This window comes from Capra hircus, chromosome 14 (genome assembly GCF_001704415.2).
Source record: "Capra hircus breed San Clemente chromosome 14, ASM170441v1, whole genome shotgun sequence".
NCBI lineage: Eukaryota > Metazoa > Chordata > Mammalia > Artiodactyla > Bovidae > Capra > Capra hircus.
Genome location: NC_030821.1, coordinates 24,573,643 through 24,601,401, shown reverse-complemented (window position 1 = coordinate 24,601,401; position 27,759 = coordinate 24,573,643). Strand labels below are relative to the sequence as shown.

Here is a 27,759-nt window from a genome sequence, read left to right as displayed (position 1 = left end):
TCAGTCACCCAAGGGCTCGGGTAGTGTGGGGTCAGGCTCCCAGCCCCCCAGCTCTGCCATCTGCCTCCAGAGCTGCTCTACTGTCTGCAGCAGGGCTGACCACCCCAGCTCCAAGGCCAGGGCTGCCTGCTTTAGCTTGCTTTCGCTAGTTAGGAGCTTCTCAGGGGTGGCTCCCAGGCTCTGGATCCTCCCATTGGCCACCTGCAGTTGTTCAAGGAGGTCACAGTTCTGTTTGTGTAAGCTGCTGTTGGTCTTCTCTAATTTGTGCATTCTTTGGTTGTCACTGAGAGAACAATCGATAAGCTCTTCCTGAAGCATGTGGTACTCAACTTCATACTCCTGTAACTTTAGAGGAGTCCATCTCCAACACTTGACTGATGGTCTTCAACATCTGCACCAAGCCCAGGTTGGGCAGTGTGCTTTTTATAAAGTCAACTATGGTTTCTAGGTTTTCATGCTGCAGAATCAAGGGCTTATGGTATCCCAGCAGACTTAAAGCCACTTTAAATATGACCTCTGATCCCTGAAGAAAGATCATATCAGAGACTCTGGGACGAAGCCCAGGGGGAACTGCAAGGCAAGCACAGTGAGGAACCAGGGCATGGCAGAGGCTGGGGCTGATCTCACGCCCCTCCAGGTGGTTGTATAGGTCCCTGTGGTAATCATGGAACAGGCTTGAGAGCTGGTACATCTGGATCTGAAAATAATCATGTCCGTTCGATACTGTTTCCACAGTCCCATGTCAAACATCAGAAACTTGAGCATGTTAAACACCTCTTCTTCACCCATGTGAGGCAGGAGGATGCCTGCTACAAAGCTGAGATCTTGGCAATAGCCCACTTCATCTAGAAGCGAGTAGGCCTTCAGGATGTTGTAAAGTAACAGCTGTCCTGCTCCTAGCTGAGCAGAGTAGTACTGATGTGTTGGAAAGGTTCGCCCGAGGTCGATGAGAATGGTGTGCTGCTGGGAGGTGAGCTGCTTTAAGAGCTCTTTGTAGGGCATGTCCTTGGGTTGCTGTTTGCTGAGGAACAGGTGCTTCAGGTGGCACTGCTCCACCAAGAATTTCCAGATTTCACCCCGGTGATGTCGTGGCACACCTTGGCCAACAGCCAAGTGCATTTTTTCCATGTCAAACTTAGTTTTTTATTTTCCTGGAGTGCTTAGCATCTTTTCCCACACTGTAGTCACTTCTTTAAGACAAGGAGTGATTTCTTCATAATCAAGCTTTAGGCACTTGTTCAGCAAACCATTCTCAGAGGCTTGCAGCTTTTGATTTTCCTTCTCCATCCGGAGCAGCAGTATCTGTTGTAGAATGGCCTTTTGCCACAGCTCTCGGTGTTCACGAGATGTCCTTTTCTGTTCCTCTGGGACAGGGCCAAGGGGTCCATCTTCACAAACTGGTTCTAGAGGAGATCATGGGGAAAGCTCTCCCAGCTCTGAATAATCTTTGTATCTGCTGGGAGAATTGCAGGCCTTCGGGGAGGGTGGCCACTCGAAGGAAGATCTGCTGCCTCCATGGTCTCTGTGTCTTTATGGAGGTCCTGCTGGCGTCACCCATGTGGTCAGCTTTGGACTCAAAGTTCTTTGATTCATGAGGTGTCTCTGTGCTCACTGAGTGATACCTCACAAGCTTCCTTTGTGAGACCCCTGGGGACCCCCATGCCAGCTGCAGAGGCTCCTGGTATTCCATGAGGACATGACTCAGGTGTTGGTGTGCCTTTGAAAGCCCTGCTTGGGTGAGAGCAGGGCTGGCTCTTTCTTCCACGGGTTGGCTCTCCGAGTCACTGGACAGGTCATCCAAGGAGCCGAGGATCCTGAAGCAGCTCTTGGAGATGGGCAAAGCCTCCTTTTCACAGCCAGACAGCTCTTTGCTGGTGTTACTGAATGTGCCAGACACAGAGCTGACCAGACCCAGACTGGCTGAGTGCTTCTGGAGGCCTCTGGCTTTATTATCCCAGGACAAAATACTTTCTAAAGATTCTGTTAAAGATCTCTTCACTTTGTTTTTCAGCATATCTAGCCTAAATTGAGGAGAAAGCAATGGCACCCCACTCCAGTACTCTTGCCTGGAAAATCCCATGAATGGAGGAGCCTGGTAGGCTGCAGTCAATGGGGTCGCTAAGAGTCAGACACGACTGAGCGACTTGGCTTTCACTTTTCACTTTCATGCATTGGAGAAGGAAATGGCAACCCACTCCAGTGTTCTTGCCTGGAGAATCCCAGGGATGGTGGAGCCTGGTGGGCTGCTGTCTATTGGGTCGCACAGAGTTGGACACGACTGAAGTGACTTAGTAGCAGCAGCAGCCTAAATCGAGTAGTGCTTGATGGTAATTCACTTCCAATATTCTCTGCTGCAATCTGTGACGTCTTTTTTATCTCCCCAATATGGACGTGAACTTTTAGCTTCTCTTCATGTAAACATCTCAGGAAAGAAATAACCAATTCATTCTCTCACTGCTCATTCCTTGATTTCAATTTCTGAACCTCCTCACAAATAGTTGCTTGCTCCTGATTAGTTAATGTTGTCAGGTGCTTCTGGAGCTCTAGTTTGGTTTTGGAAGAATTCACTCCTTCAGTCTGCTCACAGAGCTTGTGCAGGCCCTGCAGGGGGCAGCCCTCACATAGCTGGACCAGCGCCTTCACTGTCTGCTGCACTGAGGCCATCATGAAGGCCTGCTTCAGGGTCATCATGATCTTGATAGGTAGTTAGAATAGGAAAAAGGAGTCCAAAATGGCAGTGGCTAAAAGACAAAGAAAAGAAAAGCCCGCGGAAATAGAACAAAAGAAAATCTGAGGACCAGCGTGAGAACCTCAGGTGAAACAAACAGCCCTCCTGGCTAGCCCAATTTACCTAGGGCAGGCTCAGGGGGAAGGAAAAAACATACAAAAAGAGGAGCCAAAATCGAGCCCTGGCTCTTCTTGTGGGTTGGACTGCCCTCACACCTCAAGGATGTATTTTCCTTTGCTTGCCAAATAACACTGAGCTGTAACCAAGCTGTAACCCTGGTCTGCCATTTCAAATTTTTGCTACAGCAAGACAGAACCAAGGAAATTACACACTCCCTTGACAATCTCATCCACCAGAGCTTCAGTTGTGCGCTGAAACACATAACAGAGGAAATGAAAGCCTCTACCGCCTTAAGATTCCTGGCAGATGAAACCAAAGTAGTCCGTATATCTAATACCCTGAGAGCAAAAGGATATCTCCTGAAAATTTTTCTCCAACGCTATTTTTTTTTGGTGTCAGGACTGATGAGGTAAACTTCTGATTGACCAATTGTGAAGAGCATAGTTCTAGCTTCCTCAATATCTGTCCACTGCACAATATAGAGTTCACTAATCAGGTGGTTCTGGATGACACTTTCCTCAAAAGAGTTGAAGAAACTACTACTCCGCAAGCCTGCATACTGAAACTCCTTTCGGAAGGCCAAGGAGCGGCAGCCAAGGCTTTGAGAAGGACTTGCGCACTGGCTGAGGACCCGCTCAGCATTCCGCAGTGGCTGCAGTGCAGGCTGGAACTGATCCGAGAGGAAAAGCCACCACTCACGTGACTGAAGCCTTCCAAGCACTGGTTGATCAGGGCTGGTGGAGCCTTCCTGAGCGCCATCACCACGTGGCCGCAAAACAGCTCCTCAAACTTCGCAGGAAGGTGTCATTGAACTCTGCCTGGCAGTGCAGCTCCTCCTGGCGGGCCTGCTGGATGGCACTGATCTCAGGCACCTTGGCCACCCAGCTGAACAATGGTGAAACCGCCGGCCAGGCGGTGGCTTGTTATCCCGGGCTCCCGCTTACTCCCACCGCCTGCCCTAGAGGTGGCGGGGAATCAGGGGCCGGCTTGAGGTGTAGCAGGGCGGGGCTTGGCTCGCCTGGCTGCAGCAGCAGACTCCTCCCCACCTGTCACATGGTAAAAGTGAAAGTGAAGTCGCTCAGTCATGTCCAACTCTTTGCAACCCCGTGGACTGTATCCTACTACACTCCTCCATCCATGGGATTTTCCAGGCAAGAGTGCTGGAATGGGTTGCCATTTCCTTCTCCAGAGGATCAAACCCGGGTCTCTCGCATTGTAGGCAGACGCTTTATCTGAGCCACCAGGGAAGACCCACGTCACTTGGTAGTTCTGTTTTTGAGGAAACACTATATAGTTTTTACATAGTGGCTATACCAAATTAATATTTCAACCAACATTATACATCCGTCTTCTCAGAAATGCATACTATTTGTTTTTTTCATAGTATTCAGACGTGCATAAAGTAATAACCATTGGAGTTTTTATTTGCATTTCCCTATTTATAAGTAATGTTGAGCACCATTTCATGTACCTGTTGACCATCTGTGTGTCGTCTTTGGAAAAAAAAGTTGTCAAATTCTCTGCCTATTTTTTAACTAGATTGTTATTTTTCTATTGAATTCTATGTGTTTTTATATGTTTTGAATATTATTCCAGTATCAAATACTTGGTTTGCAAATATTTTCTCCCATTCAGTTGGTGCCTTTTCATATCATTGCTGTGGAGAGGGTTTTAGTTTGATGTAGTTTCATTTGTTTTTATTTTTATTGCTTTACATTTGGCATCAAATCCATGAACCATTGTTAAGACTTACATTAAGGAGCTTACCATTCTGCTTTATTCTAGAAGTTTTATGGTTTCAGGTATTATGTTCAAATCTTTAATCCATTTTGAGTTAAATTTTGGGTATGGTATCAGATAACAGACCACTGTCATTCTTTTGCATATGTTCCAGATTTCCCAACACCACTGACTGAAAACTGTCCTTTGTCCCTTATATAGTCTAAGCTCATTTAAGCAAATTAATTGACTATATACAAATGGGCTTATTTCTGGGCTCTCTTCTATTCCATTAATCTATGTCTCTGCTTTTATACTAACACCATACTGTTTTCATGATTGTAGCTTTTGTGATATAGTTTGAAACTAGATACTGTGTTGTCTCCAGCTTGCTCTTCTTTCTCAAGATCACTATGGCTTTCAGAGTCTTTTGTGGTTCCATATACATTTTAGGATTGTTTGCTCTATTTCTGTGAAAAATTCCACTGGAATTTTGATAGAGATTGCATTGAATCTATATACTATTTTCAGTAGTGTGAACATTTAATAATATTAATTCTTCCAATCTATGAACAAGTAATATATTTCCATTTTATTTGTATCTTCTTCAGTACCTTTCAGAAACATCATATAATTTCCAGTATACAGGTCTTTCACTTCTTTAGTTAAATTTATTTTTGATGCAATTGTAAATGAGATTGTTTTCTTAATTCTTTTCTGATAATGTATTATTGGTATAGAAATACAACAGTTTTTTTTATTTTGTATCTTGCAACTTTCCTAACTTTATTGCAACTTTTGCATTTAAAATATATATAAACTGTCATGTCTTCTGCAACTAGTGACAGTTTTATTTCGTCCTTTCAAACTTGGATTTCTTTTACTCTTTTTCTCACCTAAATATTCTGGCTGAGACTTCCAATACTATGTTGAATAAAAGTGGTGAGAGTGGGCATTCTTGTCTTGTTGTTGTTCAGTTGCTTAGTCATGTCCAACTCTTTGCGACCTGATGGACTGCAGCACACCAGGCTTCCCTGTGCTTCACCATCTCCTAGAGTTTGTCCAAACTCATGTCCTTTGACATGAGTTGGGAGTCTGAGTGTCTCTGTCACCCCCTTCTCATCCTGCCCTCAAACTTTCCCAGCATCAGGGTCTTTTCCAATGAATCGGCTCCTTGCATTAGGTGATCAAAGTATTGGAACTTCAACTTCAGCATCAGTCCTTCCAATGAATATTCAGGACTGATTTCATTCAGGATTGATGGGTTTGATCTCCTTGCTGTCCAAAGGACTCTCAAGAGTCTCCTCTAGCACCACAGTTTGAAAGCATCAATTCTTTGGTGCTCAGCCTTCTTTATGGTTCAACTCTCACATCCATATATGACTACTGGAAAAACCATCGTTTTGACTACACAGACCTTTGTTGGCAAAGTGATGTCTCTGGTTTATAATGTGCTGTCTAGGTTTGTCATAGCTTTTCTTTCAAAGAGCAAGTGTCTTTTAATTTCATGGCCATAGTCACCATCTGCAGTGATTTGAAAGCCCAAGAAAATAGTCTGTCACTATTTACATTTTTTTTCCCCTTCTGTTTGTCATTAAGTGATGGAACCGGATGTCTTGATCTTAATTTTGTGAATGTTGAAGTTTAAGCCAGGTTTTCACTCTCCTCTTTCACCTTCATCAAGAGGCTCTTTAATTCCTCTTCACTTTCTGCCATTAAGTTGGTGTTATCTGCATATCTGAGGTTACTGATACTTCTCCCAGCAATCTAGACTTCAGCTTTTGAGTCATCCAGCCCATCCTTTTGCATGATGTATTCTGCATATAACTTAAATAAGTAGGGTGACAATAGTACAGACTTGTCATACTCCTTTTGCAAATTTGAACCAGTCTGTTGTTTCATGTCTTGTTCTAATTGTTGCTTCTTGAACTGAGTACAGATTTCCCAGGAGGCAGGTAAGGTGGTCTAGTATTCCCATCTCCTTAAGAATTTTCCACAATTTGTTGTTATCTGCACAGTCAAAGGCTTTAGCATAGAAGCAGTGAAGCAGAAGCAGTGTTTTTCTGAAATTCCCTTGCTTTTTCTATGATCCAGCAGATGTTGGCAATTTGATCTCTGGTTTCTCTGCCTTTTCTAAATCCAGTTTGTACTTCTGGAAGTTCTTAGTTCACATACTACTGAAGCCTAGCTTGAAGCATTTTGAGCATTACCTCACTAGCAGATGAAATGAGTGCAATTATTGTCTAAGTGATTTCTTTGAAAGTTTGAACAATCTTTGGCATTGCCCTTCTTTGTGATTGAAATGAAAATTGACTTTTTCTAGTCCCATGGCCACTACTGAATTTTCCAAATTCTGACCCTAAAGTTTTTAGCTTTATACAATTGAGTATGATATTAGATGTGGGCATGTCCTGTATGACGTTTTATTAGGACCACAGCCTTGTCTAACTCAATGAAACCAAGCCATGCCTGCAGGGCAACCCAAGATGGGGTGGGGTGAGGGGTCATGGTGGAGAGGTCTGACAGAGCGTGGTCCACTGGAGAAGGGAATGGCAAGCCACTTCAGTATTCTTGCTTTGAGAACTCCATGAACACTATGAAAAGGCAAATGATAGGATACCAAAAGAGGAACTCCCCAGGTCATTAGGTGCCCAATATGCTACTGGAGATCAGTGGAGAAATAACTCCAGAAAGAATGAAGGGATGGAGCCAAAGCAAAAACAATACCCAGTTGAGGATGTGACTGGTGATAGAAGCAAGATCCAATGCTATAAAGAGCAATATTGCATAGGAACCTGGAATGTCAGGTCCATGAATCAAGGCAAATTGGAAGTGGTCAAACAAGAGATGGCAAGGGTGAATGTCGACATTCTAGGAATCAGCGAACTAAAATGGACTGGAATGGGTGAATTTAACTCAGATGACCATTATATCTACTACTGCGGGCAGGAATCCCTCAGAAGAAATGGAGTAGCCATCATGGTCAACAAGAGAGTCCAAAATGCAGTACTTGGATGCAATCTCAAAAACGACAGAATGATCTCTGTTCGTTTCCAAGGCAAACCATTCAATATCACAGTTATCCAAGTCTATGCCCCAACCAGTAACGCTGAAGAAGCTGAAGTTGAATGGTTTTACGAAGACCTACAAGACCTTTTAGAACTAACACCCAAAAAAGATGTCCTTTTCATTCTAGGGGATTGGAATGCAAAAGTAGGAAGTCAAGAAACACCTGGAATAACAGGCAAATTTGGCCTTGGAATGCAGAATGAAGCAGAGCAAAGACTAATAGAGTTTTGCCAAGAAAATGCACTGGTCATAGCAAACACCCTCTTCCAACAATGCAAGAGAAGACTCTACACATGGACATCACCAGATGGTCAACACCAAAATCAGATTGATTATATTCTATGCAGCCAAAGATGGAGAAGCTCTATACAGTCAACAAACACAAGACCAGGAGCTGACTGTGGCTCAGATCATGAACTCCTTATTGCCAAATTCAGACTTAAATTGAAGAACGTAGGGAAAACTGCTAGACCATTCAGGTATGACCTAAATCAAATCCCTTATGATTATACAGTGGAAGTGAGAAATAGATTTAAGGGCCTAGATCTGATAGATCTGAGTGCCTGATGAACTATGGAATGAGGTTTGTGACACTGTACAGGAGACAGGGATCAAGACCATCCCCATGGAAAAGAAATGCAAAAAAGAAAAATGGCTGTCTGGGGAAGCTTTACAAATAGCTGTGAAAAGAAGAGAAGTGAAAAGCAAAGGAGAAAAGGAAAGATATAAGTATCTGAATGCAGAGTTCCAAAGAATAGCAAGAAGAGAGAAGAAAGCCTTCTTCAGCGATCAATGCAAAGAAACAGAGGAAAAGAACAGAATGGGAAAGACTAGAGATCTCTTCAAGAAAATTAGAGATACCAAGGGAACATTTCATGCAAAGATGGGCTTGATAAAGGACAGAAATGGTATGGACCTAACAGAAGCAGAAGATATAAAGAAGAGGTGGCAAGAATACACAGAAGAACTGTACAAAAAAGATCTTCATGACCCAGATACTCACAATGGTGTGATCACTCATCTAGAGCCAGACATCTTGGAATGTGAAGTCAAGTGGGCCTTAGAAAGCATCACTATGAACAAAGCTAGTGGAGGTGATGGAATTCCAGTTGAGCTGTTTCAAATCCTGAAAGATGATGCTGTGAAAGTGCTGCACTCAACATGCCAGTACATTTGGAAACCTCAGCAGTGGCCACAAGACTGGAAAAAGTCAGTTTTCATTTCAATCCCAAAGAAAGGCAATGCCAAAGAATGCTCAAACTACCGCACAATTGCACTCATCTCACATGCTAGTAAAGTAATGCTCAAAATTCTCCAAGCCAAGCTTCAGCAGTACATGAACCGTGAACTCCCTGATGTTCAAGCTGGTTTTAGAAAAGGCAGAGGAACCAGAGATCAAATTGCAAACATCCGCTGGATCATGGAAAAAGCAAGAGATTTCCAGAAAAACATCTATTTCTGCTTTATTGACTATGCCAAAGCCTTTGACCTTGTGGATCACAATAAACTGTGGAAAATTCTGAAAGAGATGGGAGTACCAGACCACCTAACCTGCCTCTTGAGAAATCTGTATGCAGGTCAGGAAGCAACAGTTAGAACTGGACATGGAACAACAGACTGATTCCAAATAGGAAAAGGAGTACGTCAAGGCTGTATATTGTCACCCTGCTTATTTAATTTCTATGAAGAGTACATCATGAGAAATGCTGGGTTGGAAGAAACACAAGCTGGAATCAAGATTGCTGGGAGAAATATCAATAACCTCAGATATGCAGATGACACCACCCTTATGGCAGAAAGTGAAGAGGAACTAAAAAGCCTCTTGATGAAAGTGAAAGAGGAGAGTGAAAAAGTTGGCTTAAAGCTCAACATTCAGAAAGCGAAGATCATGGCATCCGGGCCCATCACTCCATGGAAAATAGATGGGGAAACAGTGTTAGACTTTATTTTTGGGGGCTCCAAAATCACTGCAGATGGTGACTGCAACCATGAAATTAAAAGACACTTACTCCTTGGAAGAAAAGTTATGACCAACCTGGATAGTATATTCAAAAACAGAGACATTACTTTGCCGACTAAGATCCGTCTAGTCAAGGCTATGGTTTTTCCTGTGGTCATGTATGGATGTGAGAGTTGGACCGTGAAGAAGGCTGAGCACCGAAGAATTGATGCTTTTGAACTGTGGTGTTGGAGAAGACTCCTGAGAGTCCCTTGGACTGCAAGGAGATCCAACCAGTCCATTCTGAAGGAGATCAGTCCTGGGTGTTCACTGGAAGGACTGATGCTATTTAGCTGAAACTCCAGTATTTTGGCCACCCCATGAGAAGTGTTGACTCATTGGAAAAGACTCTGATGCTGGGAGAGATTAAGGGCAGGAGAAGAAGGAGACAACTGAGGATGAGGTGGCTGGATGGCATCACAGACTCTATGAACGTGAGTCTGAGTGAACTCCGTGAGATGGTGATGAACAAGGAGGCCTGGCGTGCTGCGATTCATGGGGTCGCAAAGAGCGACTGAACTTAACTGAACTGATGTTCCCTGTATATTCACTTTGTTAAGAATCATTATTATAAAAAGATGTTGAATTTTGTCAGATGTTTTTCTGTATCTATGGAGATCATATGATTTTAATCCTTCTTTTTTGTTAATGTGGTGAATCATGTTGGTTGATTTGCAGATGTTGAATCATCCTTGTATCCCTGGAGAAAACCCACTTGATCATGATGTATGAGCCTTTTTATTGTTGATAAATTAACAAATTTAACTTATTTTATTAAATGTAACTGAGCAAATACATAGTTTGCTAATATTTTCTTGAGGACTTTTGCATCCGTGTTCATCAGTGATATTCACCTGTAATTTTCTTTTCTTGGAGTGTCCTTGTCTAATTTTGGTATCAAGGGTAATGCTAACCTCAAAAAATGAGATTTGAAGTACTCTCTCTCAAAATGTTTGGAACAGTTTGAGGTGATTGTTGTTAATTGTCTTTAAATGTTTTGTAGAACTCACCTGTGAAGCCATTTGGTCTTGGACTTTTGTTTGTTGGAAGTTTTTGGTTACTGACTGAATCTCTTTACTAGTAATCAGTCTACCCATGTTTTCTATTTCTTAATGATTTAGTCCTGGTAGATTGTATGTTTCTAAGAATTTATCCATTTCTTCTTGGTTGTCCAACTTGTTGATATGTAATAGTTCATAGGAGTCTCTTAATGATCCTTCGTATTTCTCTGGTACAGTAAAATCTCTTCTTTTATTTCTAACTTTATATATTTTGGTTCTTTCTTTCTTTTTTTTTTTTTGGTGAGTTGCTAAAGATTTGTCAATTTTGCTTACTTTTTAGAAATATCCCTGAATTTCATCTTTTGTTTGCCTTTTTAGTCTTTATTTCATTTATTTCTGCTCTGATCTTTGTTATTTCCTTCGTTCTAATAATTTTGGAATTAGTTGTTCTTGTTCTAATTCCTTGAAGTATAAAGTTAGGTTGTGTCCTTTTTCTTAATCTTGATATAGACATTAATCACTATAAATTTTCCTCTTAGAACTGCATTTGTTCCACTGCATAAGCTTTGGTATATTTTATTTTCATATTCTTAAGGTATTTTTTAATTTCTCTTTAGATTTTTTCATTGACCCATTGATTGTTCAGTATTGTTATTTAATCTCCATATGTTTGTAAATTTTCTACTTTTTTTTGTAATTGATTTCTAGTTGTATACCATGTGGTCTAAAGGATGCTTGATATGATTTCAAACTTCTTAAATTTATTAAGACATTTTGTGGTATAACATATGATCTCTTCTATAGAATTCTTCATATACATTTGAGAAGAATGTGTATTGTTTCCTTTGGATGAAATGTTCTGCATGTTTTTTAAAGTCTATTCAGCCTTAAACACATTAAGATCAATTTTATTGATCTTCTTTCTGCATTATCTATCTATTCATGGTGGTATTAAAGTCCCCTACTATTATGATATTACCATCTTTTATTTCCTTTAGATCTATTAATATAGTTGCTTTATAATTTAGGTGCTTTTATATTGGATGCATAAATATTTTAAAATGTTATATCCTCTTGTTGGATTGACCTCTTTATCATTATATAATGACCTTCTTTGTTTCTTATTATACTCTTTCTCTTAAACTCTATTGCCTCATGTAAGTACAAGCATACCTCATTTTACTGTATGTCACAGATTCTTTTTTTAACAAATTGAAGGTTTGTGGCAACAGGGTATCAAAGTAGTGCCATTATTCCACATTATTCCAACAGCATTTCTCACTTCATGTCTCTGTATCACATTTTGGTAATTCTCTCAACATTTCAAACTTTTATTATTATAGTTTTTATGGTAATCTGTGAGCAGTGGTCTTTGGTGTGACTGTTACAAAAAGATTATGAATAGCTGAAGGTTCAGATGATGATTAGGATTTTAGCAATAAAGTATTTTAAAATTAAGGTATGTACATTGCTTAAATATAAGGCTATATTTTATATATATTGCAAACTTAATAGACTATGTATAGTGGGAACATAACCTTTAATATGTGCTAGGAAACCAAAAATTTTGTGACTCACTTTATTGAGATAATCATTTTGCTATAGTAGTCTGGAATCAAACCCACAATATCTCCAAGGTATGATTGTATAGCTACTTCAACTTTTAAAATTCCATTCGCGTGTTATATCTTTTTACTGTTTCTTCACTTATACTCTGTTTGTGTATCCTTTGATCTGAAAGAAGTCTCTTTTAGGCAGCATATAGATGGGCCTTGTTATTTTATCCATTCGGCCACTCTCTCTTATAATTGGAGGATTTAGTGCATTTATATTTGAAGTATGTACATATATACTTATAGCCATTTTGTTAATTGATCTGCAGGTATTTTGTAATTTCTTTGTTCCTTTCTCCTTTTGCTCTCTTTGTGATTTGATAATATTCCCTAGTGGTATGCTTAGATTTCTTTTTAATCTCTTGTGTATCTGCTATAGGTTTATGCATTGTGGTTACCATGAGGTTTACAGGAAACAATTTATATCTATAATAATCTAGTTTAAACTTTTTATTTTTTATTGGACTATGACAATTAACAATGTGAGTTTCAGGTGGACAGCAAAGGGACTCAGCCATACATATACATGTATCCATTCTTTCCCAAACTCCCATAACATTTAGCAGAGTTCCATGTACTATACATAAGGTCTTTTTTGGTTATCCATTTTAAATAAAACACTGCCCTATGTTTGAGTTTCTGAATCCTTTTTTCTGCATCCTCTAGTCTGTTATTGAGCCCCTTTGTTGTATTTTCAGTTCAATCACTGTATTCTTCAGCTGTATTTGTACTTTCTTTTTCTCTCTCTTTGCAAAATTTATTCAATCTTCTCTGAGCTCAGTGAGCATCTTTATGACCATTAGTTTGAAGCCTATCAGGTAAATCTTTTATCTCCATTTTATTAAGTTCTTTTCCTGAGGTTTCATTTTTTTATTTGAAACATATTCCTCTGTTGCTTCATTTTCCTTGATTCTCTGTATGGGTTATGCATTTTTAAGCATTAGGTGAAACAGTCACCACCTCTAGTCTTAAAGGAGTGCTCTCCTATAGGAAATGAATATTATCATTCAACTCTGCCTTAGCTCTTTGGTCTCTCAAATTTTTGTGATTTTTCCAAGCAGCCTATTTTATTTTTAGTGGTTCCCAGTAATTGAGGTATGCCCAATCCTGTCAGTGTCCAAAAGGAAGGATCTTTGTCAACAGCTAGATTCAGGCTTATTAGAAGTCAGGTCCTTGTGCAGCAACTTTTAAAGTATAAAAATAGATTTCTTTAAGGGGAGACTTTTGTTATTGTTGTTTGGTCACTAAGTAATATCTGACTCTTTTGTGACCCTATGAACTGTAGCCCAGCAAGTTCCTCTGTCCATGGAATTTTCCAGGCAAGGATACTGGAGTTGGTTGCTATATCCTTCTTCAGGGTATCTTCCCAAACCAGGGATCAAAGCAGTGGCTCCTGCTGTGTCTCCAGCAGTGCAGGTGGATTCTGAGCCATGGGGGAAGCTCCAAGAGAAGACTGGGATATGGGCATTTGTCTCCTCTCAGTGCTGAGACTGGGGGTGATAACCAGTTAAGAAATCTTTCTTACTTTGTCATTGTCCCACTAAACCCATAAACATAAGCACAGCAGGCAACTAAAGCCAGGCTTTCAAGGGACTATCTTCTGAGTGGCAGATGCAAAAGTTGGGACACCAGGATTATATACAAGCTCCTTTCTTAAAGACACAGATGACCTGAGTGGAGCAGAAGGGGAGTGCTAATATGATGCCTGCCATCTTCCCCACTCTCTGAGGGAGGGAGGTTATAATCAGCCCTTGGACATGTGTCTTCTTAGAAGCCTGCCCTTCAGGCCACAGTTATAAAAATAAGCTAATAGGCTTCTTTCACAGAATGACTGGACACCCTAATCTATTGCCTCTCTTCTTAACCTTGTAGGTGGTAGCGGGTTCAGAAATTTCCCCATTTATTAGAGTCCTGTCGGACCTGAAAGCCTAACCCCACTGGTCACCAGAGCCAGGTGATCTAGAGGTGTCCTCTGGGTGGCAGAGGTTAAAACTGAGATGCCAGATAAGTGTACAAGCTGCTTTCCAGGAGGTATTGGCAACCCGAAGTGAGGCAGAAGGAACACACAAAGATGGCACCCCTGACCTCTATTTTTGGAGAATATTTCCATAGGTCACTAGATGTATGTTAAAATACATCCTCAGGCTGATGCTTAGATATAAGCAAATAGGCTTTCATAGAAAGTAGAAAGTCTAAGTGCTTTGACTATCTGTGTTGGGATCTGGAATGGGTGAATCTATGCGCAGGAGCCCTTTAAGAACTGCTTTCAGTTCTCTGTAGCCTTGTGATTCTCTTGGACCCAAGCACCACTGACTTTCAAAGCTAGAATTTTGGGGGGCTCATCTCTTGGGTGCAGGTCTTAACAGTTAGGGTGCCAGATGTGGGGCTCAAAACTTTTGCTCATCAGGAAAAGCACAGGGTTTTGAGTCTCCTCCTGATTGCAGATTGCAGGGCTGTGATTTATGGCTAGATTGTGTCTCAGTCTCTGCTACTCACTTCGATATGGGATTTTTCTCATTTGTTCAATTTATAGGCGTCATTCAGCTGGCTCTGGGTTTTTTCTTAATTTTTATTTTTTATTAGACTGTAGTTGAATTACAATGTGTTGTGTTAGCTTCAGGTGTACAGCAAAGTGACTCAGTTATAAATATACATACATCCATTTTTTTCAGATTCTGTTCGCATTTAGGATATTACAGGATATTGAGCAGATAGTCCCTATGCTATACAGTAAGTCCTTGTTAGTGATCTATTTTTTCCAAGACTATGTGTATTTTTATTAAACCACCAATATAATTTTGAATATTTCTCAAAACAAGTCTTATTACTGTTTTATATAATTATCATTTGTATATTTTCTCCCCTTTCTCATCAATTTTTTATTAATTTTTTTTGTTGGAATATAGTTGATTAACAATGTTGTGTTAGTTTCAGATGTAGAGAAATGAATTCAGGTATACATATACATGTATCCTTTCTAAAATTCTTTTCTCATTTAGGTTATTACAGAGTATTAAGCAGAGTTCCCTGTGCTATACCATAGGTCCTTGTTGGTTATCTACTTTAATTGCAGCAGTATGTACATGTCAATCTCAAACTCCTAAACTATCCCTAACCCCTACCCTTCCCCCCTGGTAATGATAAGTTTGTTTTGTTAAGTCTGTGGGTCTGTTTCTTTCTTGTAAATAAGTTCACTTGTATCTTTTTTTTTTTTTCAAGATTCTGCATATAAATGATATAACATTTGTCTTTTTCTGTGTGACTTAATATCACTTAGTATGATAATCTCCAGGTCCAGCCATGTTGCTGCAAATGGCATTACTGCATTCTTTTTCATGGTTGAGTAACATTCTGTTGTACATATGTACCATGTCTTTATCCATCCATCAAAGGCCATTTAGGTTGCTTCCATGTGTTGGCTATTGTAAACTGTGCTGCAATAAACATTGTAGTCCATGTATCCTTTCAAACTATGTTTTTATCTGGATATATGCCCAGTAGTGGGACTGTTGGATCAAATGTTAGCTCTATTTTTAGTTCTTTAAGGAACCCATACTGTTCTCCAACTTACATTCCCACCAACACTGTAGGACAGGCCTCTTTTCTTCACACTTTCTCCAGGATTTACTGTTTGTAGATTTTTTTTATAATGGCCATTCTGACTTATTATAGTTTTAATTTGAACTTCTTTAATTGGTGAGGTTGAGCATATTTTCACGTGCCTCTTGGCCATATGTATGTCTTCTTTGGAGAAATGTCTATTTAGGTCTTCTGCCCATTTTTTGATTTAAAAAAATTTTTTTTGATTGAGCTTCATGAGCTGTATCTAAACTTTGGAGATTAATTCTTTGTTGGTCACATTGTTTGCAAATATTTTCTCCCATTCTGTAAGTTGTCTTTTTGTTTTGTTTATGGTTTCCTTTGCTGGGCAAAAACTCTTGAGTTTAATTAGGTCCCATTTGTTTTTGTTTTTATTTTCATTACTCTAGGACACAGCTGAAAAAGATATTTTTATTTATGTCAACGAGTGTACTGACTGTTTTCTTCTAGGCGTTTTATAGTATCCCATCTTATATTTATGTCTTTAATCCAGTTTGAGTTTGTGTATGGTGTTAAAGAATGTTCTAATTTCATTCTTTTTTTATGTATCTATCTAGTTTTCTCAGCACTACTTATTGAAGAGGTTGTCTTTTCTCCATTGTATAGTCTTGCCTACTTTGTCATAGGTTAATTGACCACAGGTGCATGGGTTTATTTCTGGGTTTTCTATACTCTTCCATTGATCTATATTACTGCTTCTGTGTTAGTACCATACTGTTTTAACAATGGCAGCTTTGTAGTATGATCTGAAGTCAGGGAAGCTGATTCCTCCAGCTCCATCTTTCTTTCTCAAGATTCTTTTGGCTATTTGAGTTCTTTTGTGTCTCCATAAAAACTTTAAAATTTTTAGTTCTAGTTCTGTAAAATGCCATTGGTGATTTGCTAGGGATTGCACTGAATCTGTAGATTGCCTTGGATTGTATATTCATTTTGACAGTATTGTTTCTTTCAGTCCAAGAACATGTTACATCTCTCCATCTGTTTGTGTCATAATAGATTTCTTTCATCAGCATCTGTGGTTTTTGGAGTACAGATCTTTTGCCTCCTTAGGTAGGTTTATCCCTAGGCATTTTATTCTTTTTGATACAATGATAAATGAGTTTTTTTTTTTCCAGAGAAAGATTTTCCAAATGTACCTATAAATTTGGTGTGTTATAGATTTCAAATGTAACTATAGATTTCATGGAAGGAGGTGAGTTCAGGGTCCTTCTGTGTTACCATCTTGAACCAGAACTCTCAAGACTCAAATTATTGAACTGACTAGCCTAGTAGAAAATAAAATTGAAACATTTTTAGTTATTTAAGGATAACTAAAAAAAGGAAAATGTATTTGAAAGTATTTTTGAAAAATAGAGCAGAATAGTTAACCTTAGGAACCTATGCCATCCCCCATCAGAAACAGTAAAGAAGGAAGAAAAGTTGACTTAAAGTAACCAAAATAGAATTTTACATTATCCATATTTTAAAAGTTAATATTACATTTCAACTCTACTTCTTAAAAGCTAATTTTCATCAAAGATGATTAATGATACATTTCTTTCACTGTATTTTATACATAAACATCTTTTTGGATAAAGTTGTTTCAGATGATTAGTTTATATCCCAATTTAAAATAATTCAAAGAAAAAATATCTCTTATGGGATAAATGTCTCTTGTTATTCCTAAAATAGCTATTTTCAGCAATAAGTTGGTCAAAGAACACTTAGTTCAAAGCTTCATTAAAGACATGAAAAATTTATATGTTAAATTTTCATTCTGACATCAACATGAATTTGATCATTAACATAACTACTATATCTGAAATCTCTAGAAAAATTTTCTCTTTTATATAAAGAACCTTAGATTTTTTGTTGATTCATGGTGATCTAGTATTAACTGACTTCTCTATAATTGGTTAGCTTGCTTTGAATTGGTTAAATGTTCCCTGTAATACTGATTTTTTAAGCTTAATATGAAATATAAGAGATCAGGCTTTTGCCAAGAAGATATCCTTCCATTCTCTTCCAGACTTTATGTACCATAAAGACTGTAGCACTTACATTCTACATTTTGAGTCCCTCTACCTGGATTCAGAGTCTTTAAGAAAGATTCCCTCCACTTATAAGATCACTCATGCCTTTGAGAAAGTTAAACCTTTCGTCAAATATTATCATTAATGAAGTATAAATACACATTCAGTGAGGCAAGACACCAATCATCCAGATAAGTGAGATACTCACACAGTGTGCTTTATTGTTGTTGTTTGCAATATTATAGCTGTTTTCTAAAACTGTTCCATCTCATTCAATGCAAAACAAAGAAAATCAGTGTTTACCAAATACCCCTCTGTCAAAGAATAATTAGTTTATTGGCTCTCTATTCCACCTGCTTTCTAAAAGATTTCTCTGTGGCAGAGATTGAAAAACTAAAAGTTTCTTCTCAAACTCCCTTGCAGCAAGGGTTCTAGATACCTGACAGGGTTCACAAATGAGATTCACTCATGCAAGATTCAGAAGATGGAAGAGGGGCAGAGGCCAGTGATTTGCTTCAGTGCTGTTTTCTGTAGAAAGCCACAGCCAGAGACATTGGGTCTAAGTTGGTTCTCTAGTGCCCAATTGCTGCCATCGAGATGCCCAGAAGCAGTTGTAAAGATGCTTTGGTGGCCTTGTGATTCTTCCCCCTTGATTAGGGCAGAAGGAGCAGCTCCCCTGAAGGGCAAGTTCCTCATTATTACTCGGAGGGTCATTCCTGGATGACCTGCCAAGAGGCTACTCCTTCCTTGTTTTGAATCCTTTTCTAATTCAAATAGCTCTATTTTTGTTTCTTATAACTGTATTGTGACTGGCACTGTTCCAGAAAGAAAAGTTTAGAAAAGTGTAGCTGAAGTATAGTTAAGTAAGAAAATTCCAATTATATGTTTGAAAGCATTTCCAAGAAACTCAGCCATTGAAGTTTAAATTTTGTTGTAGCTTCCAGAACTTGGTGGATGGGTAATAACTGATCAATCATGCTTGATAGGAAGTATGCTGCTGCTACTGTGGCTAAGTCGCTTCAGTCGTGTCTGACTATGTGCGACCCCATAGACTGCAACCCACCAGGCTCCCCCGTCCCTGGGATTCTCCAGGCAAGAACACTGGAGTGGGTTGCCATTTCCTTCACCAATGCATGAAAGTGAAAAGTGAAAGTCGACTCGCTCAGTCGTATCCGACTCCTAGCGACCCCATGAACTGCAGCCTACCAGGCTCCTCCACCCATGGGATTTTCCAGGCAAGAGTACTGGAGTGGGGTGCCATTGCCTTCTCTGATAGGAAGTCTAACAAGATGCAAAGAGCAGAGCCTTTGAAGTCAGACAGGAGTGCACAGTCTAGTGGGTTTTCAGTTAGAGCCAGAGTTTCTAGACAGACTGGCAGAAGGAATGTTGCAAAACTAAAGAATAAACTTAATCCTCAGATAAAGATAAAAGTCCCATGATCATCAGTGAAAGTTTAGTGTATCATGCCTGGGAAGGTAATCCATGCTAAGCTAGACCAGGTGAATAGACTCAGATGATTGGAAAGGAAAGAGGGAGTACAGCCTTTGGAAGGCAACAGTCCTGAGGTCTTCCATTAATTTTGTTATTTACCAGCTGTATGACCAAGACTTCCCTTAGTCTCTAAGCTTTAGTTTCCACAACTGTGAAATAGGAATATTAAATTGCTTAATTAGGAATAAGGTTTGCAAGGTACCTGTAGCACCTGGCATGCAACAGGTATTCAAAAGTAGTAATGAATTATTATTCCCTCAGCTTTGAATTGAACAGTGAGTCTAGGTTTGTTCATGTCCATGGCATTGGTGATGCCATGGACATGAACTTGGGCAAATTTTGGGAGATGATGAGGGACAGGGAGGCCTGGCTGGCTGCACTCCATAGGGTCGCAAAGAGTCAGACACGACTGGGTGACTGAACAACAACTAGTCTTGTTCACAGAGAAGCAAAAAATGGTAAAATATGAAAATGGAAACAGAAGAAAGCAAAAAAGATAAATAGCAAGATATAGAGCCAGAAGGGCTAATGATGTCTCATAGGCCCTGAGACACGGGGAAAAAGGAAACATTCTCCTACAGTGAGAAGAAAGGAAATAAAGTAGTCTGGAGCCACAAAGAATCCAGGACAGAGCCCCCCTGCTGCATTAGCGCTGGGTGACTATAAAAACATGAGGTCTGCTCTCAGCGGTAGAGGTATGCATAGTGGATTCTATTATAATGCTCTGTTTTCACTCAAAACTTGCCAAAATTTTTCTTTTGAGGTGAAACTCTCCAGTATTTTCTACAGCTCAAATTGATTATTTGAAGTAGCATCGAAAGAAAGTAAAGACACTTGTGACAAATACAAAGAGGTGGGAGAAGAGACTCAAAATTATAAAATATAACTTTATAGTTGTGTAAAGTTAACCATGTTAGATTGTTCATACCGTGAAAAATAGGTTGCACTTTTAATTGAAATTTAGCATGAGAGATTCTGTGCTCCTCTTAAAGCACAAGATGTAGACAGTATTGACTAAAACCTATCTAAGGTGAACTCGATACTCTCTGTTTATTTGTATCAGCATGGCTTACTGTCTACATGCATGCTTTCTATAGCCAACTCAGCACAAATATAACTGGTTCATTCAGTTAAATCAATCAAGCTATTTGCCAGTTCAGTGAAACAAAAGCACAACTGTTGTACTATGCAAATCAAATTTGTTTGTGTATAGACAGATGTACAAATTTCTAGTTAATTTAATTTTCATTATGTTAAGAACCATGTTGAAATAACATTATGGATGCCTAATTATTTCAAACTCTTTAAGTGTGGATTCGTCTATACTCTTAGGAATGACTAATCACATTTTGTATAGTTCCATCTCTGCCTAGCACCATTTTTCTTAAGGTCAGCTTTCAGCTATTGCTGTTTTTCTGTAGGAAAGTTTACCTTGGTCCATCAGAGACAAGCAGAAAACGTACAATTGTCTTGAATTTGGCTCAGAAGTATGATGTTCCCTGGGGAGTTCGTGAGCTCCAGACACTTCAGATGTCACCAAGCTATCCAGGTGATATGGATACAACTCAGAGGACCACTTTAATTCAGAATGTGGCCCCAGGCAGGTGTTCAAATAGATTAGGAATCTGGGAATAAAGCACTAATAGAACCACAATGGCATTAAGTTCCTGGTTACTGGCACTCTTGTGATCAGTAATCCCACTGAGACAATAAGCAGGGTCTATACATCTCCACTTCTAGAGTTCAACACATGCAAAACCTTGGGTTACTTACTGATAGCAAGTTCAAGTCCTCAGAAGAAGTTCCCACCAGTGATTTCAACTTTTCCCAGGAGGAAACATGAAGTCTCTCCCTTCCACAAGCTAAGGCTTCTCTTCAGCTTGCTGGCAGCTCCAGTCCACTGCTTGCTGCTAGCCACTCCCTGATTCATAGAACCTTGTCCTGGTTTAGCCATTTTAAGCAAGAATCTCTACAATTTCTTCCCAGGGCTTTTACCCTATCTTCTTCCTAGGGTACTTGTGGCCACCAAATCTTGCATGTAATTCACACTATTCCCTCAATCAGTGCAAAATAAGATGATGGGCCTACAGACAAAGGATATTACAGTCATATGCTGTCTGCAGTATAGAATCGATGCCTACAGATTTGCTTTCCCAATTCATTAGGGGAAGATGGCAAAAAAGCTAGCATGATGATGATCTTTTCCTGGTTCTTCCCTCCCTCCATTTATTCTCTTTCCAGGTCTCTTTATCACTTTTCTCTTTTAACTCTACAATCCACTCTAAAATCCATTTTTCATCTTAATATTATATTATTTGCTGTTGTTGTTCAGTTGCTAAGTCAGGTCTCACTCCATGGACTGCAGCACGCCAGGTTCCTTTGTCCTCCACTATCTCCCTGAGTTTGCTCAAAATCATGTCCATTGAGTCAGTGATGCTATCTAACCATCTCATCTTCTGCCGCCCCCTCCTCCTCCCCCTCAATTTTTCTCAGCATCAGGGTCCTTTCCAATGAGTCAGTTCTTCTCATCATCTGGCCAAAGTATTGGTGTTTCAGTTTCATCAACAGTCCTTCCAATGAATATTCAGAGGTGATTTCCTCTAGGATTGACTGGTTTGATCTCCTTGCAGTCCAAGGGACTCTCAAGATTCTGTTCCCACAACATATTTTGAAAGCATCAGTTCTTCAGCATTCAGCCTTCTTTATGGTGCAGCTCTCATATCCATACATGACTACAGGAAAAACCATAGCTTTGACTAGGCAGACCTTTGTCAGCAAAGTGATGCCTCTACTTTTTAGTAAGCTAAGATTCTCATAGCGTTTCTTCCAAGGAGCAAGCATCTTTTAATTTCATGGCTGCAGTTAGCATCTGCAGTGATTCTGGAGCCAAGAAAATTAAAATGTTACAGTTTCCACTTATTCTCCTTTTCTTTGCCATGAAGTGTTGGGACCAAATGCCATGATTTTAGTTTGCTGAATGTTGAGTATCAAGGCAGTTTTTTCACTCTCCTCTTTCACCCTCATCAAGAGACTCTAATTTTTCTTCACTTGCCTCCATTAGAGTGGTATCATCTGCACATCTGAAGTTGTTGATATTTCCCCCAGCAATCTTGATTCCAGCTTGTGCTTCATTCAGCCCAGCTTTCTCATGATGTACTCTGCATATATAAGCAGGGTGGCAATATACAGCCTTGCCGTACTCCTTTCCCAGTTTTGAACCAGTCTGTTGTTCCACGTCTGGTTCTAACTGTTGCTTCTTGACCTGCATGTAGGTTTCTTAGGAGACAGGTGGTGTGGTCTCGCACTCCCGTATCTTTAGGATATAGTTTGTTCTGAACTACACAAAGGTTTTAGCATAGTCAATGAAGCAGAAATAGATATTTTTCTGGAGCTCCCTTGCTTTCTCCATGATCCAACGTGTTGGTGATTTGGTCTCTGATTCCTCTGCCTCTTTGAAACCCAGCTTGTACATCTGGAAGTTCTGGGTTCACACACTGCTGAAGCCTAGCTTGAAGAATTTTGAGCATTGCCTTGCTAGCATGTGAGATGGCAATTGTATCATATTTGAACATTCTTTGGAATTGCCCTTCTTTGGGATTCAAGTGAAAACTGACATTTTCCAGTCCTGTGGCCACTGCTGAGTTTTCCAAATTTGCTGACATATTGAGTGAAGCATGTTAACAGTCTCATCTTTTAGGATTTGAAAGAGCTCAGCTAGAATTCCCTTACCTCCACTTCAGTTCAGTCGCTCAGTCGTGTCTGTCTCTGCGACCCCATGAATCGCAGCACACCAGGTCTCCCTGTCCATCACCAACTCCTGGAGTTTACCAAACCCATGTCCATCGAGTCGGTGATGCCATCCAGCCATCTCATCCTCTGTCGTTCCCTTCTTGTCCTGCTCCCAATCCTTCCCAGCATTAGGGTCTTTTCCAATGAGTCAACTCTTCGTATGAGGTGGCCAAAGTATTGGAGTTTCAGCTTCAACATCAGTCCTTCCAATGAACACCCAGGACTGATCTCCTTTAGAACGGACTGGTTGGCTCTTCTTGCAGCCCAAGGGACTCTCAAGAGTCTTCTCCAACACCACAGTTCAAAAGCATCAATTCCTCAGCACTCAGCTTTCTTCACCGTCCAACTTTCACATCTAGACATGACTACTGGAAAAACCATAGCCTTGACTAGATGGACCTTTGTTGGCAAAGTAATGTCTCTGCTTTTGAATATGCTATCTAGGTTGGTCATAACTTTCCTTCCAAGGAGTGTCTTTTAATTTCATGGCTGCAGTCACCATCTGCAGTGATTTTGGAGCCTCCCAAAATAAAGTCTGACACTCTTTCCACTGTTTCCCCATCTATTTCCCATGAAGTGATGGGATAAGATGCCATGATCTTCGTTTTCTGAATGTTGAGCTTTAAGCCAGCTTTTTCACCCTCCTTCTTCACTTTCACTTCCACTAGCTTTGTTCGTAGTAATGCTTCCTGAAGCCCGCTTGGCTTTACAGTCCAGGATGTCTGGCTCTAGGTGAGTGACCTTGCCATCATAGTTATCTGGGTCATTAAGGCATTTTTTGTATAGTTTTTCTGTATATTTTTGCCACCTCTTCTTAATCTCTTTTGCTTCTCTTAGGTTCTCATTTCCGTCCTTTATCATGCCCATCCTTGCATGAAATGTTCCCCTGAAATCTCCAATTTTCTTGAACAGATCTCTAGCCTTTCCCATTTTGTTGTTTTCCTCTACTTCTTTGCATTGTTTATTTAAGAAGGTCTTCTTATCTCTCCTTGCTATTCTCTGGAGCTCTGCTTTCAGTTGGGTATATCTTTCCCTTTCTCCTTTGCTTTTCACTTCCCTTCTTTCCTCAGCTATTTGTAAATCCTCCTCAGACAACCACTTTACCTTCTTGCATTTCTTTTTCTTGGATATGGTTTTGGTCATCGCCTCCTGTGCAGAGTCATGAACCTCGTCCATAGTTCTTCAAGTGTTCTATCAGACATAATCCCTTGAATCTATTTGCCATCTCAATTGTATAATCCTACATGATCTGAGTTAGGTAACACCTGAATGGCCTAGTGGTTTTGCCTACTTTCTTCCATTTAAGCCTGAATTATGCAATAAGGAGATCATGATCTGAGTTACAGTCAGCTCCAGTTCTCTTTTTTACTGACTGTATAGAACTTCTCCATCTTTGGTTGCAAAGAACATAATCAATCTGATTTCAGTATTGACTATATGGTGATGGGCATGTATAGAGTCATCTCTTGGGTTGTTGAAACAGCGTGTTTGCTATGACCAGTGTGTTCTCTTGAAAAACTCTGTTAGCCTTTGCCTGCTTCATTTTGTACTCCAAGGCCAAACTTTTCTGTTATTCCATGTATCTCCTGACTTCCTACTTTTGCTTTCCAAGCTCCTATGATGAAAAGGACATCTTTTTTTTTTTTTTTTTTTTTTTTGCTGTTAGTTCTAGAAGGTGTTGTTGATTCTCAAAGAACTGGTCAGCCTCAGTTTCTTCAGTTTCAGTGGTTGGGGCATAGACTTGGATTACTGTGATGTTAAATAGTTTGCCTTGGAAATGAACTGAGATTATTCTCTTGTATTTGAGACTGCACCCAAGCACTACATTTTGGACTCTTGTTGATTATGAGGGCTATTCTCTTTCTTCTAAGGGATTCTTACCCACAATAATAGATATAATGTCATCTGAATTAAATTTACCCATTCTCGTCCATTTTCATTCATTTGTTCCTAAAATGTCGATGTTCAGTCTTGCCATCCCCCGCTTGACCACATCCAGTTTGCTTTGTTTCATGGACCTAGCATTCCAGGTTCCTACGCAATATTGTTCTTCACAGAATCAGACTTTACTGTCACAAAATCCACAACTGAGTGTCATTTCTGCTTTGGCCCAGCTGCTTGATTCTTACTGAAGGTATTAGTAATTGCCCTCTGCTCTTCGCCAGTAGCATATTGGACGCCTTCCAACCTGGGAAACTCACCTTCTGGTGTCATATCTTTTTGCCTTTTCATGCTGTCCATGTGGTTCTCCAGACAAGAATACTGGAGTGGTTTACTATTCCTTCCTCCAGTGGACCATGTTTTGTCAGAACTCTTCACTGTGTCCCATCTGTGTTTGGTGGCCCTGCATAATAGCATGCTCATAGCTTCACTGAGTTATGCAAGCCCCCTTTGCTATGACAAGGTCATGATCAGTTGCTTTCATCTGATTCTACCTTGACTGATATTTTTTTAAATTGTGGGGTTTTTGATTGGAGGATAATTGCTTTACAATATTGTGTTGGCCTCTGCCATACATCAACATGAATCAGCCATGGGTATACATATGTCCTCTCTCTCCTGAACCCCTCTCTCCTCTCCCACCCCATCCCACCCCTCTAGGTTATCACAGAGCGCTGGGTTGAGCTCTCTGTGCCTCATAGCAAATTCCCACTTGTGATCTATGTTACATAAGGTAATGTATATCTTTCCATGCCATTCTCTCAGTTTGTCCCTCCCTCTCCTTCCGGTACTATGTACACAATCTGTTCTCTGTGTCTGCACCTTCATTGCTGCCCTGCAAATAGGTTCATCAGTACCATCTTTCTAGATTCCATATGCATGCTTCAATATATAGTATTTAATCTTTCTCTTTCTGACTTACTTTATTTAATAGGCTGATCTACCTCATTAGGACTGACTCAAATATGTTTTTTTTTTAATATAGCTGGGTAATATTACATTGTATATATGTACCACAACTTCTGTATCATTTATCTTGTCAGTGGACATCTAGGTTGCTTCCATGTCCTAGCTATTGTAAAAAAATTGACATTTTTAATTAAATGTTACTTCTATTTAACTAGTTTGCAGAGTACTTATACAATTTAAGTCACAATCTGATCTGAGACTATAAAGAGATCTCTAATATTACATATCTGGGACTTATTGCATTCTGGATGCTCTGGTAAGTAATTTACCTGTGCAATGATAGTAGAGAATAATACTTTAAAAGCACCAATATAAGTCCACACAGATTTAAATCCTCATTAACACTATACTAACATTGTAATCTAGGCAAGTAAATGTTTCAAAGGCCTCAATTTTCTCATCTATAAAATGGAAATACTAGTAGTACTTATCCCAGGACTATTTTGAGAATAACTGAGATATTGAATGTAAAACTCTTAGTGAATGTTTGATACTTAGCAAAGAAGTATAGCATATTAGCTATTTCTGATACTAGCAATTTTTTTTTTCATTTAATGAGACTGATCACTATCGCCCCATCATAGAGATGAGGGAAACTAAAGTCCATGGAAGCTAGGTAATTCGCTCAAGCTCATACAGCTGGTAATTGCCTGAAAAGGTACTTATTTCCAGAGCTGACTGCGGAACCTGGTCTCTGACACAGCACACTGGTGGTTCTTGCCTCATGTTCTTTAAAACTAAGATGTCCCAGGTATGCTCATGGCGATTCACACTCATGGGTCTCCTGCAGCTGCTTGTAGGTGGCTTTTCATTATTTCCAATTCTACAGAAAACTTTGACAACTAAAAGTACATTGTTTCCCACCAATAAAGGTGCCCCAAAGCCTTCTTCATGGTGCTATAATCAGGATAAAATAGAAGTATATGAAATCCACTTATAACAGTTGCATGTCAACAGCTATTATTCCCCTAGTTGATAAAAAGAAAGTATAAATGATTCTAAAGGATAAATGCTTCAAAGGAAATTCTTGCTTTGTGTAACTTATATTCTAACTCTGAAAGAAACTTCAGAAATTTTTTAGGCAAAATGTTCTGAAACACACACACACACACACAAAAGCTTGGTTCCTTGAGGCAGAAGCAGCAGCTGTGTCATTGGGGTAAGTCATGCTGTGATACAACTGATCTTTCCATCAGGAAGTGGCAGCTTCTTTGCCTCTACTCTCTCCTCATATCCAGCACCATCAATCATTAGTGCACCTCTTGTAATCCAGCCCATCTTCCTTCTGTTCTCTTCCATTGCTGCTACTCACAATCTCATTAGCTTCTTTTCCAGAATATTTAAATATGCTCCTGATCCCATCATTTCTATATGTAGACCACAACTCGGCTTAAAATATTTTTTTCTAGCCAAAGTCGAGTCTCCTTAGTTTGCCAGTCAAGTATGTCCATGATCTGTCTCTAGCACTAATTTTTCAGGTCTTGTATCCCCCCAGTCATGTCCCGTCTTCTCCTCACTGTGTCTTTGATTGTATTATTACATTCAGATGATCTTCTCTGCCACTTTTACACATGTTCAAGCTCTGTCCTGCATTCAACATAGACTTCCCAGACAGTTTCCTCTCTAATTGTCCTGGTTCCTACAAGTAAATGCGATTTTGCCAACCCATGAACCCATGTCACATGTTACTTATACATTACTACAAATT

At 39.7% G+C, this 27,759-nt stretch overlaps 1 pseudogene; it reads right to left on the bottom strand.

Annotated features, from left to right (window-relative positions):
* On the bottom strand, positions 1-27,350 carry LOC102186782 (annotated as a pseudogene).